The 10,046-nt window shown below is 51.0% G+C and overlaps 1 long non-coding RNA gene across 1 annotated transcript; it reads right to left on the bottom strand.

Moving 5' to 3' along the window:
- Positions 1–4,559: 4,559 nt before the first annotated feature.
- LOC135314213 (uncharacterized) lies at positions 4,560–6,639 on the bottom strand. The gene is made up of 2 exons (XR_010373659.1): positions 6,351–6,639; positions 4,560–4,785 (listed from the first exon to the last, which is right to left on the bottom strand). It is a non-coding gene; the product is annotated as an uncharacterized LOC135314213 (long non-coding RNA).
- Between the last annotated feature and the right edge of the window lie 3,407 nt (positions 6,640–10,046).

The following is a 10,046-nucleotide window of genomic DNA, read 5'->3' as shown; positions in this document are numbered from 1 at the left end:
AAATCATTCAACATTATGGAAACAGAAGAATTTTGTGTCTTTGTCTCATGAAAGAGCTTTCTTTTCTCTTAATAGTGATTCAAAATAAATTTTGAGATGTCAGGATTTCCCCTGAAATTCAGAAATTCAGCTTTATGGAAAGCTTTCATTTTATATCAGATGAAAACTTTCCTGTACCGGGAAGATCCTCTGTCACTCACCTTTGGTGAGATTTCAGTCTTTAAGCCGCCTTCCCTGGTGGAAAGAATCTAGAATAAAAGCCAGATTTAGGGCCTGGGAATTCTTGGGTGCAACTGCTGGTGTGGAGCTTGCTGGGGGGCGAGACGTGGAGTGATACTTGGGCAAGTGAGTGCTTTTCTCTGTGTCTCGCTTACCCACCTGTTAACAGGACCAGCAGTGGTTATTCAGTGCATGCTCAGGAGGCAGAGGTTGGGCTAACCCTCTCCAAAAAGCACTTCTGAGGTAAGACACTGCTCAAGTGTGCAGCTTGACCTTTATGTAGCATTGAATCCTGCTGGTTTCATGCTCACTTTAATCCCTGGTGATGCTGAATACCCTGGCCCCACGCTAGCTATGATCCTGCTTCGGGTTGTGAGCTTGGAGGATTAACAGCACCTCACTGTGTGGTCTGGGATCACCTTCTTCCCTCCAACTGGCTACAACAGAAAGTCTTAAATACACAGACAAATACAAATGGGGTCTGCAGCTAAATGTAGATGTTTGTACAATGCATCTGCGAGGGCCAGTTGATAGCTTCCCAACTGCAAGACAGCTTGTGCCAATATGGGGAGCGGGCTGTTCCCGGGCATAACCTGCATCTTCGCTCTGCTCTCCCAGGCTGGCAGCGAGGCACTGGGGTGGCATGTTTGTTCCCTGAGATGGTTGAGAAGTGGAAGGCAAAGGTTTGTGACTGGTTTAATACATGTATCAGAGACTCACGTGAGCCTCCGCAGTGGTTGTCTGTCTTCGCACGTCATGGTTAGGAAACTGAGCCACAGGGTAACTCACCCACAACCAAAAATAACTCACTCCAGACCCTGTGGATCAGCTTGTTTGATGCCCAGGTTGTGGTGCTGGGGAGGGGCTCTGAGATCAGCCGTGGGAGCCTCAGGGAATGGCTGAGAGGGAAGTACAAGCTGCATTTTTATGTTCTGGCTCTTCTCACCTCGAAAGGCAACAGTGCTGCGTAGTCAAGAGACTTCAACCAAGGATCTAACATATATTCTTAGGTCCTTTGGCCTTTTGGATTCCATGACACTGTTGTATGTATCTTTCATACTATCTTTGCTGGTAGGATTTAAACACTGATACAGTCCGGTGTGTCTCAGATGGTGGGTTATGGTTGCTCAAGCACTGCAAAATGTTTGGTTTCTTTTAAAAAAAAAAAAAAAGTGGAAAAGTGGAGGAGCATCAGATGGCAGCAGTCATTCAGCAGCTCGGATGGGGAAGTGATACCTTTAATTACTGCTTGCAAGAGTTTATGCTATCTACATTATCCAGGATGCTGCTGGAAGAGGTTAGTTCCTGCAGAGCAGGAACAGAACACCATTGATGGTATTCATTTTGGATGATTAAGGGAGCAGAAATTGAACATAAATGTGTGGGGTTTAACAAGGCCCAGTGCTGGGTCCTGCCCTTGGGTCACACCAACCCCAGGCATCACCCCAGGCCTGGGGCAGAGGGGCTGGGAAGTGCCCGGCGGAGAAGGCCCTGGGGGTGGGGGCTGACAGCCGGCTGGGCATGAGCCAGCAGTGCCCGGGTGGCCAAGGAGGCCACCAGCCCCCGGGCTTGTGTCAGCCCTGGTGTGGCCAGCAGGAGCATGGCAGGGATGGGGCCCCTGTGCTCGGCCCTGGGGAGGCCCCACCTCGAGTGCTGGGCTCAGGTTTGGGCCCCTCGGGACAAGAAGGGCCTTGAGGGGCTGGAGCGTGTCCAGAGAAGGGCAGCGGGGCTGGGGCAGGGTCTGGAGCACAAGTGTGCTGGGGGGCGGCTGAGGGGGCTGGGGGGGTTTAGCCTGGAGAAGAGGGGGCTGAGGGGAGCCCTTCTCGCTCTCTGCAGCTGCCTGAGAGGGGCTGGAGTGAGGGGGGGGCTGGTCTCTGCTCCCAAGTCACCAGTAACAGGACGAGAGGGAACGGCCTCAAGCTGCGTCAGGGGAGGTTTAGGTTGGATATTAGGAAAAATTTCTTCACTGCCAGAGTGGTCAGGCACCAGCACAGGCTGCCCAGAGAGGTGGGGGAGTCACCATCCCTGGAGGTATTTAAAAGACATGTAGACGTGGCACTTCAGGGCATGGTTTAGGAGACCTGGGGGTGTTGGGTTGGGGGCTGGACTTGATGATCCTAGAGATCTTTTCCCACCTTAATGATTCTATGATTCTATGAACTAGGAATGGTGATCATGCAGATCTCTTCCACGTATCACCTTGGCTTGTAGCTGGTTCTTCAGAGGAGGTTTTAGTGCCCCAAAGACCAAACTCATCCCCATGCCTGAGCCCCCCTGCCTGGGGCCGAGAGGGCCGGTCCCAGCCCACCGCCCCGGCTCGGATGCACAGCCCTGTGTCAGGACACCCGCTCAGCCTCTTAGCGATACAGCGCCAGCCGTCCTGGCTCTTCCAGGCGACAGGGCATCCATCTCGGAGCGAAATCCCGCTTGCCACAGGCGACGGTGACATCGGCCACGTGCACGAGGGTGCCGCAGGGTATCCCCGGCCTGTGCAGCTGTGAGAGGCGGGGAGCTCCGTCGGAGAGTTTGATAACTTAATATTATTTATAGTGGTATAAATCGTTACACAGGACGGTGGGTAGGAGTACACTGGCCTCCTGGCACCGCGGGGAGACTGCGGAGTGCGCTCTGGGCGGTAAAAATAACGTTAACTGGTTTGTTGGCCTTTCTTTATCAGGTGAAGCCAGCGGCGGCGGAGGGCCCGGGGGATCCCCCAGCTTCCCAGGGGCGGTGGGCACCAATTTCAGCTTAATTTCGCCCAAAGAGAGCCGGGGCTGGGGGGGGTGGGGGGTGTCTGAGGGAGCCGAATCCCGGCGGGCCCCGCACTGCGGCCCCGCCCGCCGCCACCAGGTGGCGCCCGCGCCCCGCCGCGCGCCCCCCGCGCCCCCCCCCCCCCCCCCCCATTGCCAGGGCTGCTGCTGAATTGCGAGGGGAAATACAAAAAAAGCCTCGAAAACCTTTTTACTGTATAGTTACGAAGCTTTTTGGAAATTAGTATTCACGAGAGAGACTTGGTTTGGTGGTTCCCCCCCCCCCCCGCCCCGCAAATCTACTGAATATCTGCCCCCCGAATGGGGCCACTGACGCAGTCGCTTGTGTTTAAACCGTATTTGCCTTGGGGAGAGGGGGTGCAGGTTCCCTAAGAGGAGCTGGGCTCTTGTAAGGCAGTGATTTTTATCTCTGAAGCATTATCCCTACAAAAGCAGCAATGCTTCCTGCTAAATGGGGTCAGCACATAACTCCTGCCGCTGCTGCGGTGGGAGCAAGGAGCTGGACTGGTGTGAAATGTTTCCTCTCCGCGTCTCAGTTTTGCCCCGGGATCTCCATGTCTCCTCCCCTGCACTGGAGGGATCCCAGGGGAGCCGGGAGGAATAGTAACGGTGTTGATTAAAACTCACATTTTTTGGTGGCAGGCGCAGCTAGGAGATGCCTACAGCCAAAAATACAGCATTGCCTCAGTGAGCAAAGGTTACGTGCACTGCCTCGCTGCTAAGGCTCCTGGTGCCCCCAGGGAGTTGCTCCTGGGAAGAAAAGGTGGAAAGGAGAAACTTTTCCCATTAGGAGAAGGGATGGATCTGCCAAGGTGTGGGATATCTTTATGTTTTTTCCCCCAAATCCAGCTCTTTCTGGTGTCAGCCATACCTCTGCACTGCTCACCTGCTGGGTGATCTCCTGGGGAGGGAGCCAGAACAAGGTATCACACGGGAGAGCAGCTAGAGACAGGCAGTGCCGGCCGTGAAATCCCTCCCCGAGAAAGGCTCCTCATCCAAACTACCAGGGCCAGGGCAATGCCCCCCTCAAGCACCTGTTGTCTTGGGGTTGTGCGGTGGTACTGCGGGCTCCAGCTACAGTTGGACAGGGCACGGGCGAGCTGGACACGCTGGCGCCTCCGACCCTGGGACTGTCACTCATCCCGGTACACCGGGGGCAAAGGAGAGCAAAGCCATATAACCCGTAACAGTTCAGTGCAAGAGCAAGGAGTAAATCTCAGCAGCTCAAACTCTCTAGTCCTGGTCCATGACCTTTAGGAAACCTTTCCAGTGCTGCTTCGCAGTGAAAGGATCTTTCTACAGTATTTTTAGCTTGACTGGAAGAAGCAGGCTTACCTAGAAATTGTCTAAAAGAAGGGAAAAAGAGATCCTTGGCCTGTTTTTGTGCTATTTCTAAGCCCATCTCTAACACTCCGCAGGAGGCAGGGTTAAACAGGTGAAGCGGCATGCCGTGCATTAAAAATGCAGCCAAAACCTCCCGTCACTCATTACAGCCATATTATCCCGCACCGCTCCTGACAATTGAGGCCTCAGGAGAAAGTGCACGGAAAATTGTAGAACAGCCATCTAAACGCTTCATGGGGCAGCTGTGATGAAAAGAAATCGCAGACCCCTGCTTTTCCCCCTTTGTGGTGGTTGTGGATGACGGTCACAAGCGGCAGCTGATACAGGGCTGAGGGACCCCAGCACCAAACTGTGTCCCAGCGCAGGACGTGCCATTCTGGCTGGAGCACGGCTGCGTGCCGAACCAACAGCCCTCTGTAGCGCACCTTCACTTCTGGCTCAGCCCACTGCCCTGTGGAGGAAAGATAAATGTTGTTTAGTGCTTAAAAAAGAAAAAGAAAATTTTGCTAGATGACGTAAAAGTGGGAACCAGCTCTGTTTTCCAAAAGCCTCAGAGAAAAGACATGCCCCGCTGCCGCTAAATTAGATCACAAATTTTCTGGCTGATGGCAGCATCTTAGTGTTCACCCTGAAGGCAAATATCTGAACAAATTGCATTTTACTATCACAGGGTCCATGTACTGTCCTGCATTCCCACTCAAGGCGGAGGAACGTGCCCACGTGAAATGTGGTGGCTTTGGGGAACGCGGAGGATTCGCTGTTCTCGGGAAGGCGCAGCGGTGAGCAGCGAGGGAACTGTCGCTCTGTGTGGGTGGTCGACGGGCCGTGGCACTTAACATGTGTCAGCAATTTGGTGAAATATAATACTCTGGGGGAGAAAAGGCATGTGATGGATGTGTGTGCTGTAATCTGGAATCAATCACGTAGTTTATTGCCAGGCCCTTTATTGGATCAAATCCTTCATAAACATGGGAAGGGATGATGTTGACGTATACCATGTATTGCATGTGCAGATGTGCTTCTGCATCTCTTCCCTTGTCAAAAGCAGTGTCATCAGCCCGAGGTGCGCTCCAGCAATGCCGGGTGGTTTTGCTCCTGGGGTCTCTCCCTCCCTCCTTGCTATGCACATGCAGCTCTCGCTGATGCTCACGCATCAAAAGCAGGATCAGACCCTTAGGAAGCGCCAGGTGACACTCGTGACAAAAGAGGAACAGATGCAGGTGCGTTTCTAGTCCTGGCTCTGAACTCTTCCTTTGTTCTGCTAATTGATGGTTCGCTACCTTTTCTGTAACGAGGAGGTTTTCTGAGCAGGAGGCAGTTACACTCGTGCCCTTGGCCGTTCTCAGCTCAATAAGCAGCTCGACCGTGGGGCACAGTGCCTTCAGCCCCCAAAGCTGCAGATCACTGCAGAATTCAGGTATGTTTGTTTTCACAGGCATTTGATGCTCCTGAGAGGACAATGCTAAAAATTAAGGAGAACGATGCACCCAAACTGGGCAACAAATGCATTTGTTGTTCTGAACAGCAGCCCTCACTGGAGAAGATCAAATGTAATTAGATGCACCACACTCCTGCAGAGTAACTGCTGCCTGTTCCAGCACCCCCTCCAGCGAGGCGTAATCCTCAAAATGCCCTTTCTGTAGAGCTCTGCCCCCTCCGTTGCTCACCCCACGTGGCACACAAGACCTTGTCTTTATTAGCACAAATGTGTTCTTGAGCTGATGCGAGAGGAGACCCTTAATGAGGGACACGGCAGCGCCGGGTTTTCACAAGAACCTGCAGAGAGCTGCGAATGCTCAGCTCCCCCCCAGGCTTGAGTCTGGCCACATGAATACAATAAAAGCCTTGGTCTAGACTTAAGGCTTTTGCCCGTTTTGTTGACCCCATTCAAGAAAAAAATTTTCCCCTATTAAGTTATACCCCCAAACTTCCCTCCCTTTGCCTCTTTTCATCCCTCCTCCAGGCAGCCTCGACCAGGATGGCTTCTCTGCAAGTCTGTGTCCCCGAGGTCCCCACCAGCTCCCTGGAGCAGCTCTGCTCGCTCACATCCATGCAGGACTGCTGCTCGCCTGGGTGTGCCGGTGCATCCGAGTCCTGTCCTGGGCCTGCTGGGAGCCGTCCCGGTTCAAGAGGCATTTTCAGACACAGGGAAGTACTTGTGGCTGCGGCGTATCAGGTAGGCTGGCAGAGGAAGGGGTCAGCTCCATATTTAATATAAGGAGGGTACGCAGTAACTTTGCTCCTCTGCCCAGCCCCTGTGCAGGTGTGTACGTGTGTGTGTGAGAGTATGTGCATAGCAAAGGGATGTCTTGGTTTTCTACAGGGAGGCAAACCATTTTTGCAGCGCTTCGAGAGAGGCAAAGATAATACCTTCTCAAACACCCCTGAGTAACCCCAAACAGTACTGCCCTCTGAGTTTTTCTGTTTGTTTTACGTGGATGAGCTAGGGGAATTTCACAACCAAACTTCAAAGTTTAAAGCTAGTGAAGTCAATAGGACAATATGTGAATTTAACCTTTGGCTGTAGCTATGTAAACCACTTAATTTCATAAAGTTTGCACCGGAATGACAAAAGGTTTGTATTTTCTGATTGTCAGAAGGACATAAACTTTGAGTGTGGGGAGGAAGAGAAAAACAGAGCTCGGGAAAGTGCTCTTTAGATTTTGCTTTTACTTTTTCATGGCAATGTATGTACAAGTAACTCAACCTTCTCCAGGACTCCCCTGTTGTCTAGGGTCCTGGTCTCCCTTATCTGTGCATTGATGAGAAACAAGGCGTGAGGGCTGGTGGTGCTGGGGCAAGGACCCCACCAGTCGCCGTTTGTGCCCTCAGGTCTGGCTCAGAGGGGAAAACCATCTTTTGGCTTTCCAAAGGGCAGGTCAGCTTCCATGCGTCCCTCCCAGAACCTCTTCAGGACAGCTCCGGAGAGCAATATCCTGGAAATATTTGCTTTTCTATCCTCAAGATTTCTTATCAATAAGAGAGGCCTCCGAAGATCAGAGCAAGATACTTCCAGTTAGAAGAGGTGTCGCGCTGGCAGCGCAACGTGCGGGCTCAGTGGTCACAGACTGGCAGGTTGCACGGCCCCGGGAACAGCGGAGGCAGTTCCCTGAGAACTCACCTGCGAAGCCAGACAAAATATTCCCACTGTAAGAGTGAAACATGTTTTGCTGGCAATTTCTGGTGTGCCCAGGCCTTCCAAGGGCAGAGCTTGGCCAGCACGAGCGTGCTGAGGGACCTCCCCAGCATCGCGGGGTTGCTCCCGTGTTTGCCAGCAGCAGTGACAGTTTGGCAGGAGTCCCCACTCCTCACTGAGCACAGCCTTGCGTGGGCTGAGGTGAGGCTATGCTGCCCAACCACCGGTCTGCCTAGCTGGGAGCCAGCCCAGACCCGGACACGATGCTGGGCTTAAGCAAACACTCTGTGGCCACGGCTGGAGGGCTAACCTGAGACGGGTCGCTTCTGAGCAGGAGCACAGCGTCTTTGATAGAAAAGCTCTATAACAACACAGTGTATATTTTTTGCTGTGCCTTATTTTCCCAGGAATAAAGAGGGAACAAAATGCCTTTTCTCCACCTTCCCATTATGTTGCATTATTGCAGCTGTGTCCCTGTGGGACTGGACCTCAGCTGCCACAATGAGCAGGTACAGCAGAAGAGGGACCTGACATCAGCCATGGGTCGCTGGGGTTGCTTTAGAGCAAATAGGCAGTAACACTGTGGTTGTTGACTGTATCACAGCAAGATAAACTGCACAGGTGCCGTCAAAGTGATTCTGCTGCGGTCATATCACCTGGTCTAGCAACCAAAAATAAGAACTAGTCCGGTTGCTGTAATCGCATTATTTTAGGCAAATCTCAGCTTTTGTTAAAAAAAAGAAAAGAAAAGGTTAGGCTTTCATCTTCCTGAGCCAAAGAAAAGTTTAAAACGTTAAGCAAATATGACCCTGCATTTCAAAGATCAGAAGTTAGTTCCTACCCAGAAAAGCAAACGCCATCCACAAATGATTGTTAAATGGTGTTATTATTTATTGATTTTTTAAATATTTTTTTTAACTTCATGATTTTAAAGACTGCTGCGATGCTGGGGCAACTGCAGTCAAGATTTTGATCATTGAAAACTGGCAATCCTTTGTAAACTGTTACACAGTCAACGAAGGTACTTCACAGCAGTTGGAAAGATCAAGATAGATCTTGGATTAGCCTTGCCAATTAGTGCTAACTACAGAAAGCATGTGCACTGACCGCCTTGCTGAGTTTCCATATCGAGATCCAGAGAAGCTGCACTGGTATTCTTACTTTTTTTCTGTTCTGCTTGCTACTTCTGTGCTTCTGAATTATGCAAAATAGCTGTTGAGTTTGCACTGGTTATACAGTTTATATGGAGTATATTCGTTATGAAATTTATTATATTTCCTTATGCTTGCTGTCTAAGCTCATATTTATAGGAAAGGAAAGTCCTTTCACACCTCTTCCAAGTTTAATTTTGTAAAAAGGCTCTTCTGGGGATGCGAGCAAGACCATGATGACACCGGTGTGTCTGGGGCCGTACTTCAGCACTGGAGCTTATAGATTTAAAGCCCTATCTGGAGCTTGCTTACACATGTGAATACAGTTGTTATATTCACTGAGTAGCAAATGGGTGAACCATGATGTGAGCCCTCTTGCTGTGTCGTCTGCTGCCCTGTGAGATGAGCAGCAGGGAGAGAAAACGCGCGTTGCTTGGGCGGGCAGGATGTTTGGGTAGGACCTCTTGCAGGGGCAGAGCCCTTCAGCGGGCAAGTGGCTGGGAGCAGGACCAGACCTGGCTCCAGTTCAGTCCTGGCATGGCCACTTGGCTGAGCTCCGGGTCGTGAGGATGTGGCCACGTTTCGGGGAAGTCAGGGATGAAATTCTGCCATCAAACCGTTGACATGTAGGAGAGGTGACTGCTGTCAGGAGTGTTGTGGTCAACAGCGGGAGATGGGTGTCTACAGAGAGGATTTGGTTTGCCAAACAGCCACTATTTAAGAGCCTCAATCAGGTGACGGAGACTAGATAGGGCAGACCCAGACCCAAGTGTCAAAAGCACCTTTAAAAGCATTGCATTCTTTTGTCTACACCATAATTTCTCTGTGTAGTAGAGGCAATGCAGATGCACCTGCCTGGCTGGAGACTGAGGAAGCTAAATCCATTCACATTTAAGAGTCTCCTTCTCATTGCACATTTGGGTACCTAATGTCTTCCAGCATCTCTTTGCTCCTGAATTCCCTCATCCATAATTCAGCCATGTTTTGAGACCAGGGTGCACCATGATCCCGTACAACATCTGCACATTACGGTCAGTAAAAAGGCTGTGAGCAGGTGGTGTTTTTTCCACGGTGCTTAGAAAAATGAAACCCACACCCTGACCATGAGACAAATTGGTTGTAACGATAATTCCACTGATGTTAACGACAGGCTCAGCTTCTGCTGGTGTTTGCACTAGCGTAACTAATAGCAGAGCTTGCTTTTCACTCCTTTCTTGGCTGTAACCATTGAGCTCCGTTGCTGTAGGGAAGGGAAGCTATTCAGGATGGCTGGCTCATACAAGGACAATAATGATAGCTGTAATATTTTACACGTCTTATGTTAACAGTGCTTGTTGGCAGGAGGGAAGAGGGAGGACGTGATTTCTTTAAGCAATACCTTTTAACGTGGGAAAGTGTAACTAAAAAAGTGAGTGAGGTTTACCA

Source organism: Phalacrocorax carbo, chromosome 7 (genome assembly GCF_963921805.1).
Source record: "Phalacrocorax carbo chromosome 7, bPhaCar2.1, whole genome shotgun sequence".
Taxonomy (NCBI): Eukaryota; Metazoa; Chordata; class Aves; order Suliformes; family Phalacrocoracidae; genus Phalacrocorax; species Phalacrocorax carbo.
This window is presented reverse-complemented; position numbering and strand designations above follow the sequence as displayed.